Source organism: Copadichromis virginalis, linkage group LG7 (assembly GCF_057382275.1).
Source record: "Copadichromis virginalis isolate Kocher_CV1m ecotype Utaka linkage group LG7, C_Virginalis_male_GT1.1, whole genome shotgun sequence".
NCBI lineage: Eukaryota > Metazoa > Chordata > Actinopteri > Cichliformes > Cichlidae > Copadichromis > Copadichromis virginalis.
This window is the reverse complement of record NC_140624.1, coordinates 65230636-65240407: the sequence shown is the minus strand read 5'-3', so window position 1 is coordinate 65240407 and position 9772 is coordinate 65230636.

Sequence of the window (9772 nt, the reverse complement as noted above, 5' to 3'; positions counted from 1 at the left end):
GGCAAGTTGTGAGTGGGCGTTAAGGCCTCTGGGAAGGGATCTTAAAACGGGATTATAGATGGCAGACCGTTTATGTTGTAAGCCCCGCCCTCTGTTCAAAGATGGTCGTTCACAATGTACATAGATGGCTTCTTTCATTCCTCTTTCAAACATTTGTCTTCTTGGTCCAAAATGTGAGCATTGGCATCCTTGAAAGAGTGACCTTTGACCTTTAGGTGCAGATGTACAGCTGTTGTTGGCTCTGCAGTACACTGGGATGTTGTGCTTGGTGAAGAATCACCTGAGTTTCTCTGATAAACCTACATAAAGGATGACAGTGTTGTTTTGTTTGAATTCAATTCAATTTTATTTATATAGCACCAAATCACAACAAAAGTCGCCTCAAGGCGCTTCATAGGTACAGAGAAAAACCCAACAATCATATGACCCCCTATGAGCAAGCACTTTGGTGACAGTGGGAAGGAAAAACTCCCTTTTAACAGGAAGAAACCTCTGGCAGAACCAGGCTCAGGGAGGGGCGGGGCCATCTGCTGTGACCGGTTGGGGTGAGAGAAGGAAAACAGGATAAAGACATGTTGTGGAAGAGAGACAGAGGTTAATAACAGATATGATTAAATGCAGAGAGGTCTATTAACACATTATGATTCTCCCTGGTTGGTGTCTGATCTTCTGTACAGTGATGAAAGCCCAGTTAGGATAACTACGTGTTTTAAGAGCTTTCTTTACATGTGCGTGTTCCTTTTCTTTCTCTTTCGGGAACACTTTCTTCCCGGTCAAACAGTAGGTACTGGGCTGTGTGTGTGGGCTCCTGATAAACTTCAGTGTTGAGGTTTCATTCTCCTCACTGCACACAGCACAGTCCAGAAATTTCAAACTATTACCTTTTGTATCCTCCCTGGTTAAAGTTTCTACTTCTTGGGTTTGGATTTTGACCCAGGTGTCATTCATGTATCTGTGACAGTAGCTGGGTGCTGTCACTTTGAAAGATTCAAGCGCCTTACTTTCCATTTCCTCCATGTAAAGGTTGGCTACAATATGCAACACCGGGAGGCCCGTGGCACATACATGTTTTTGTCTGTATAAGACCCTTAAAATATATGGTGTTAAGGCAGAGGTCCGACAGTGTGCAAATGGGATCGGGAGTAAAGCTGCAGGGCTTGCAAAATCGCTAGCCCGACGTCCCGGGGCTAGCGATTTTTCCAGTCGGGCTACCAAAATCTATCTCTGCCCTGCCCGTTGGGCTATTGTAGGAAGGAAAAATATATGTCAATGCTTTTGCATTCTTTCGGAAATGTAGCTGGGTAATTATGTCATTGGCATCGGTGAGCCACTGTCAATATGTGACATATTGAAATCGCGTTTGAATTTGCGCTTGTTCTTTGCTTTCACTTTGCAAATGTCCAGGTGCCTTCTTTTGGCGCACCGGCCAGTCACGACTGGCGGGGGAAAAGTCACTCGGGTCAGAACATGGGGTGCCACCATCATCCCACTTCTGACACCAATGTGGCGAGCTCAGACAACGAGGAGACGGAGGTGTCGTTTGGTCTTGTGTTCTTGTGCAGTTTGCCACAAACGAAATCATAGACCCCCTATACTTGCTTCCCGTTAGCTAGCCAGGGAGCACAGCCGTTTATTGACATCTGCAGAAGAACACTGCCGCTAGCTAACTGCTCAGCGCGGCAACCGCACAGCAACAACAACTACAACACACAGGGCGCCCTCTGACCCCGGAAGGACACACCGTCGCAGCGAGAAGGCGTCACCCGTCACTATGGCAACATAAACAAAACATAACTGTACAAACAGAACCCCGAACAGCCCTGACCCGCTACAATATGCTGCTGAGAATATAGCCCAGAAGAAGCTTATAGTATAGCTTTTATTTCGGAAAGAGCCATTTCTCTGTAATAAACTCTCTTTTCCAAAGATGAGTGATTCCTCAATCAGATACAGGGCTCACGAAATCGCTAGCCCGACTTCCCGGGGCTAGCGATTTTTCCAGTCGGGCTACAAAAATCTATCTCTGCCCTGCCCGTCGGGCTATTGTAGGAAGGAAAAATATATGTCAATGCTTTTGCATTCTTTCGGAAATGTAGCTGGGTAATTATGTCATTGGCATCGGTGAGCCACTGTCAATATGTGACATATTGAAATCGCGTTTGAATTTGCGCTTGTTTTTTGCTTTCACTTTGCAATCACGCGAACTGTGTATGTCACACAGTGGAAATTTGTATTTATCTTGTATATTGTTTTTATTCTGATTTTTAGTGTTTATTTGTGAGTGTTTTATTTGCATGGTTTTATTCTGTTTCTATTGCATGGTTTTTAGTGTTTTATGTGACATGGTTTTTATCCACTGTGGACTGGCTGCACATGGGACAAATTAGCTGATAGGGACCACCTGCTGAGGCAGGGGTGTGTCCAGAGGTGGCCTATCAGCTGTGTAAAGACCTTTTAAAAACAGGCTAGCTGAGCACTGAAGAGAGAGGCTGGAAGGTTAATGCGAGATGGCCAGTGTGATGCGGCGACCAAGTCCTGACCTCATGAAACGGCAACAGTAAGAGACAACGCGTGTGATTGGCAGCAGGGCAGAGGTTTACCTCTTCCTGCATTTGTGAGTAGGGTCTCTACTGTTGTTTACTGGGTGCAGCTGGATTGGGAGAGGGTCACCATGGCCATGAGCCAGGGCCGCTTCTGGGACCATTGTTCTGGCCCCTATTTGTTATGTTGCAGGACACCGACGCAAGGGGAGCTGTGGCGGTGGTCACATTATGGATTCGGGTGCAGAACGCAAGCCGGGCTGGGAAGTGATGGGCCAGCGGAAGGACAAGAAGATGGGTGGCTCTTTCTTGTCTGCTGAAGACGGGGCTGGCGTGGACTCTGCTCTAAAGGAGGAATTCCTGGCCTGCTGATGGACCCATAATGAACATGTGGCCTAATTATAGCAAGGGGGGTTTTAGTGAATGTAGAAAATGGTAGTTTTACGGGTTTTAGAATTGTTTTTAGTAGAGAGCAAACATTTTATTACATACATTTTAAGGGTGTTTTTATTTGTGCTCCCTGGCCTAGTAATAAACTGTTTCTGATCAGACCTGCTTCCTCTCTGTGCCCGTGGTATCTGACTCGCTTGCTCCCCCTTGTATTTTAAAGAATCTTTCTTTTTAGCGTGACATTCTGGCGCGACTGCTTTAGTGTTCGCCACGCGCTACATGTATAGAGAGCGAAAGCACTGATTGGTGAGTGATGATAATTTGCGCACAAATTCCTCTGACATCGTCTTATCAATCGTTAGCTTACTATGCAAACATGACAAGTGAAATCTCCCGCAGCAAGCTTAAACATATGAGAGGTTGATCGCGCAGAGAATCGCTGACCGTTATGTGTGTGTGTGTAAAAGCAGCAGGATATATATTTCAGTTCTGCTGAGCCAAATAAGACAGGTCAGGGTGAAGAAGTGACAGCCAAAGAAAAGCTTACCACAAAACGGAAAAGTTATGACAAATCAGACTATAAGGCAAAAAGAAAGTGCAGCTTTATGGTTTCATGGACAAAAGAATTTCTGTGGCTGCAATATGACGAGCTATATAACCGGGGCTGCACATAAGTGGTCCGCAGGTGCGCATTCGCTGTCAAAAAAAAAAAAAAAAAAAACACGCACAAGATATGAAGTTGCAACGCGTGTTTGCATACATAAGATTTTCTGGAGGAGGACAGACATTTGTTTAGAACTCTTAAAGATGTCGAAGCTCCTTTAAGCAATTACTTTGGTGTTCCTCCACCTCCAAACAAATGTCAGAAGGAGTCCGAACCACAAAAGAAGCACGTATTCTCGGAAAAGTGGTTGCAGGAGGTGAGCTGGCTTCAAACAAATGATGAACGCACAGAGATGTGGTGTGGAATGTGCCGTGAAAATCCCACTCTAGCGGACAACAACAGTGCTTTTTATATGGACGCAAACGTGCGTTGCAACTTCTTATCTGGTGCGCGTCTTTTATTTTGACAGCGAATGCGCACATGCGACCACTTATGTGCACCCGTGTAAATAACAATGTTCTGCCGGGTGTGTTGTTGGTTTTCTCTCGATTTCTGAGTCGACAAGCGCCTTTGTTACTGGGACCAGTCATTTTAAGAAAGGCCCCCATTAGAACCCATGAGAAATGCAAGAAATGCATTATTGCTCAGTCTGCAATATCTTTCCCAGAACAAACACCAATTGCAAATAACATACTAAAAATAAACCTGAAAAATCTGTTTAGAACAGCGTACTATGTTGCAAAGAGTGAACTACCACTGGCAAAATTTAGCAGTCTTTGCAAACTTCAAAAAGCAAATGGCCTCGATCTTGGTTCCACTTGTCTCTTGACTTCAGCGGAAATTTCAAATTCAGGATCTGACACAGACTGATTCATGTCCTACACAGTTCTTACAAGTTCATAGAAGTTTCTGTTCAATTAGAACCAAGTATTTGAGTTGATGATTGTAATTTTTATACAATGTTGTAATTTGTTTTTCAACAATTTTTTGATTAATGTTTTGTTTCCTTTACAATATTATACTTTAATGTATAATATTGTAAAGGAAACAAAACAGGAAACAAAACATCAATCAAAAAATTGCTCTCTTTTTTATTCGGGCTACTTATATTTATTTTGGGCTACCAAAAACTGAAGAGTCCCTGCCCGAAGGGCTACCAGGGATTTTGAAATTTTGAGAGCCCTGAGCTGGTTCTGTTTTCCAAGCAGCTGTTTTGCTGTAGTCGTTTTCTGACAGTCTCCACTGCTTTTCTTTGCAAGCTCCTTAGATTACCATGACCTGGATGACTGAGAACCTACACAGACACACTGAGGCTTTCTTCTTTTGAAGTCGCCATTCATGATGTTCAAAGATGCACTCGAGTGGGATCTCAGTCCTCGATTTGATGTATCCATTTTTCTTGTATCCCACCTCTGCCCTCACGGTTTCCTTTGATACCATTGGCTTTATGCACCAGCTGTCCTGCAACATACTGGCTGCTTTTTCCCAGTTGTTTCTGTCTTTACTTGATTTTCACTTTACTTTAAAAAGTAATTGGTTAGCTTTAGATACCCAAAACTGCTTGGATTTGTTTAGGCAATACAAACAACTTGATTAGTTTTAGGTATTAAAAAGTACTTTTAGGCACTACAAAATACTACAACTATTAAATTAGGTTCAAATAACATGTATGATTATCTAGAGACTGGTGGTGGATCACCTTACCCCGTTGTCCTCTACTTGATAACCATCAAGTAACCTTGCACAGAGAAAAATGATGAGTTTGAAAGGACAGTGTGTGTGCAGCCTAACCACCAAAGGACACCTTAGAAAAGCCAGATTGAAACTTATTAGCCAAAGGACACGTCTACTTCTTTGGATGAAAATCTGATAGCTCACCTCCACCTGACCTCTATGGGTTCTGAATATACAGTGCAGGAGGTGACTCTCTTAGTTCATAACGGTGGGGAGGTACTTAGAATGTCCACCGAAGCTAAAAGGAGAGAAAACTGGGACTAAAACATCACAGAGGAAGGTGACTTCATTCTCTGCTAAGGATGCATTACCCCTCCGTAATAACAGCAAATGGTTACTTGCTGCTAGGAAAATGAATAATGGCTGCATTTCACTTAGACAAAGTGCTGGTATTTTACATACAGAGAAAACCTCTTTCTATCACTATTGCAGGAAACCTCATGTTAAAGTTCATTTTTGTTGTACCTCTCTGCCTGCCGTAGGTCAAAATACTGAATATAACTTGTACTTCATGCTCAGCATCCAATCATTTCTTCGCACTTTACATGCTTTTTGCATTGAGGTTACCTTAGGAGAACTGTTCTGCTAGCATAAGAACAAGTTCGTGATGTTAATGGGACAGACAGCTTCAGATGTTGATAAACCCACTGACACAAAAGCGTTATTGTTAAAGAGATGAAGTAACAGAGCAGCGCAGTAAAACATCACCTGTAACGGATATGATAACATGTAAATGATATCAGGCTGTAAATTCTGCAGCAACCTCAACACTCGAAGATGCTGTTTTAACTGGGTTAAATGAGAGTTTATAGTCAGACAGCCTTACCCAGGCATTTACCAACCAGAGGTTATCAAATCTGGGCAATGTGAAATCCAATCAAGTACATCTACATGAAGTGCTCTGAGAGTACCTTAAGGATGGGTTCAGTCAAACAGTTGGAGTGTAAAGCACTGTACACTTTGTACTGTACACTCTGTACACTGAGCTACAACGATGGAAAGACAATTACAATTATCTGGTGACAATAAAACAATGTAAAGCCAGTAAATAGAGGACAGGCATGTAGGCACTGCAAGTCAAACTGCATGCCATAGTGTTGGTTGGTGTTTGTGTGTGTTTGTCACAGAAGAAGAATGTACTGTGTTATTATAATACCAATAGCCCAAGCAAGACAAATACAGGCTCAATGTTATAAGAATGTATAAAATTATTATTATATACCTTAAATATAAGAGGAAACAGTAAAACCTTAAACCTAAAATGAACATCCACATTTTTCCAGATGATTTTTTTTAATGTCCTGATATGTAAAGGAAAGAGAGTGTACTTTATGCTTTATACTTTTATACAGTTACCTTGATGTCCAATATTTAGGCCTCTGTGCATTAAAGGCTTGAAAAGCAAAATTAAAGTGCTGTAACTTCTGCTGGCAGTACGTTGCTCGTAGTAGGATTACTGTTGTGTTGCCTGGTGCAAATTTGGCATTTCAGGACAATGCTTTTCGATTAGTCATCATGGCTGCTTGTGATCTAATTTGCAGCACAAGGCAGATCACGACAGTGGCTTTATGAATATTCATACACTGTGCAAATACAGGCGTCTGTGCTCTCTGGGTAAACCGATGAAACCACATCAGGAACAGAAAATGCAATTTCCCTCTGAAGAGTAAAGATGGGTGGCGTTTTTCAATTCCTCTTCCTTTATTTCCTCCTACTCTCCCTGGCTGTCTCCTTCTCTGTGTTTGTGAAATAAAGTAATGAGGTAAGTGATCATACCATGGATAAATAATTCGACAGCTCGGGGGAGCGGCACAAATGCCAGGCAGGAAATGTGCGTGCCTGGCAGCTCTATAACAAACTGGCTGTCACTCCATGAAATGTCAAAGTGTAGGCCACGGTGATCACCCCAGCAGGTTGTCTGGGCGTACGCCGCGTGTTCTGCTGAGGACTCCCCCGCCTTTTCTTTTTTTGGAAGCCTTGACTTAGCCGTGGTGACAGAAGGAGGACGCACAGCTCATGAAAACACAATAGATGATGAGCAAGCCCTCCCAGAAGTGACTTGACCACAGTGAGAGAGATGAGCCTGTGGTGAGAGAGATGAGCCTGCGGTGACATTGCTCACCTTCCACAGGGAAGCAAAACTGGAGGTTATGAATTGAAAATGGCTTTTAAATATGTGAGTGAGTCCCAGCAGAAGCCGGTTACTATAAAAAGACATGCGGGCAGGGTTATGTCGACAGCAGGGATTTCCTCTTTCATGCCAGAGTCCTGCAATGTGCGCCCGTGTCAGGTTTCTGCCGTATGTGTAGGACAAATAAGCACTAACCTGTTTGACAGCAGGTTTGAATGAGCATAATTGATCACTGTCACAATATACTCCTGGAATAAAAGGTGAGGAGGCAGCCTTGAATGAAACTCTGGGTGAAAGTTTAGAATAGAAGAATCGCCCTTTATTGTTAGTTTGGATTAGACCCAAGCCGATCAAAGGTTTACAGTAAACTAAGAGCATTACAGGGGAGTGGGGCACTTCAGCATGACTCCCTTGTTATGAAAAAAATGAGAGAGGCGTTGACGTGTGAAATGTCACTGTTTTGGTCAGTTTTTTTTCTTCCAGCAAACCTCATGGTGAACTGGGCAGCAACTAAACCTTCTGCTCGAATGGCAAACAACAGAATGTATTCCACTTTTCAACAATTTTTTAATTTTAGTGCATTAAAGTATGCAAAAGCATTGTCCCATCTCAACACAGGGGGGATTGTGACACAGATCTCAGCAGCACAGACTTCCTACGCCAGGAACCATAATTCAAAGAGAGATAGCAGATTTTCTTCATTATTTGTATCTGCCGTTTGTATCTTTTTAATACATTTTGTGCATATTTGCAATCAAATTAAATGCCTTTAGTAGTCTTTTTGTATCTCTTTCTTTAATGTTTTGTATGTCATTTTGCATCCCTTTGTGGTTGTTTATTATAATTCCGCTGTTTTTGACCAGTTTTGGTAATTTTATAATTGTTTAGCAAATTTATCTAGTTATTTTGTGCCTATTTAGTCATTTTGCATCCCTTTGTAGTCCTTTTTTGTATCCATTTTCATTTTGTATTGCTTTGAAGCTGTTTTATGTGTCATGGATATTTTTGGGAGTGTTTTGTCTTTTCTTTGTAGACATTTTGCACCTCATGAGTTGCTTTGTGTCTCTTTGTTTCTTTTTCATGCATTTGTAGATACGTCGCATCTATTTTTTTTGTCACTTTGCTGCACTCTGTTTTTCAACTCTTTGTAGTCCTTTTTTGCCACAAGCCAATTACTTAAAATGCAGAATGGGAGAAGTTTCTTCTTAATAATCGAATCGATTTTAAATTTCTTATTGTTGACTTATAAAATCCTAAATAATATGGCCCCCGATTACTTAGCGGATCTCCTCTGTCTGTGTAGCCCTAAGAGAGCTCTAAGATCATCGGGTCAACTGCTCGGCTGAAGACCAGAGGAGACCGTGCCTTTGCCACTGCCGCACCCAAATTATGGAATAATCTTCCTCTTGACATTCGCGCATCAGATTCTATCCAATCTTTTAAATCACGTTTAAAAACGTTCTTGTTTAATCTGGCATTTAAGGCTAATTAGTGTGGTTTTTATCTGGCTCTGCATTTATATTATGTAATTATTTTATATCTGTAATTTAGATTTTATATTCAGATTTTATCTGTATCATGGTTTTACTGGAAAGCACTTTGGTGTACTTAGGTCTTTAAATGTGCTATACAAATAAATTTGATATGATATGACGATAATAAAAGAAGCTTGTACTAAAATTCATTATATTTACTACCTTGATTGCTGAAAAGCATGATTGAGTTCAATAAATGCATCAATAATGTGTGAATTAAATAATATAGTATATTTGTATGATTGCTTCCATCATAAGTTGTTAATATTAATACCTGGATTTCAAGATGTTTTCTTAATTTGATTTGACTGGAGGATCCGGTTGCCTGAATACAGATACCAGCAGGTCAGCTGTTTTGGTCTGAATGCCTCCTTTGCTTGTGTTTAGTGGGTAATCCCTGGCTGCCCCTCCTGTGGATACAAATCACGATGTTCTCTTTCCCATGTGACCGCCCCTGTTTGTCTGAGCAGGGAGAGCTGAAGCCGAAGACCGCTCTGATTGGCTTAATGAAGGACTGCGCTAAGGTAAACACACTCACCCAAACACTAACAGGAAGTGCTGGGATTTTTCTTTACAAAATAAATGCATGTGTTAAATGGGCCGATTACTACAGCAACACCTATTACAAACAACAATTCAATTCAGTTTTCAATTCAGTTTTATTTATATAGCGCAAAATCACAACAACAGTCACCTCAAGGTGCTTTATATTATAACACACCTGTGAACTGGCAGAATTTGGTGAGTATGTTTTATGTTGTTGTGTTATCATTGTTAATTATTCATTTTTCATTTTTTAAGTTGCTGATTAACTAATATTTTCAGATGACAAAGAATT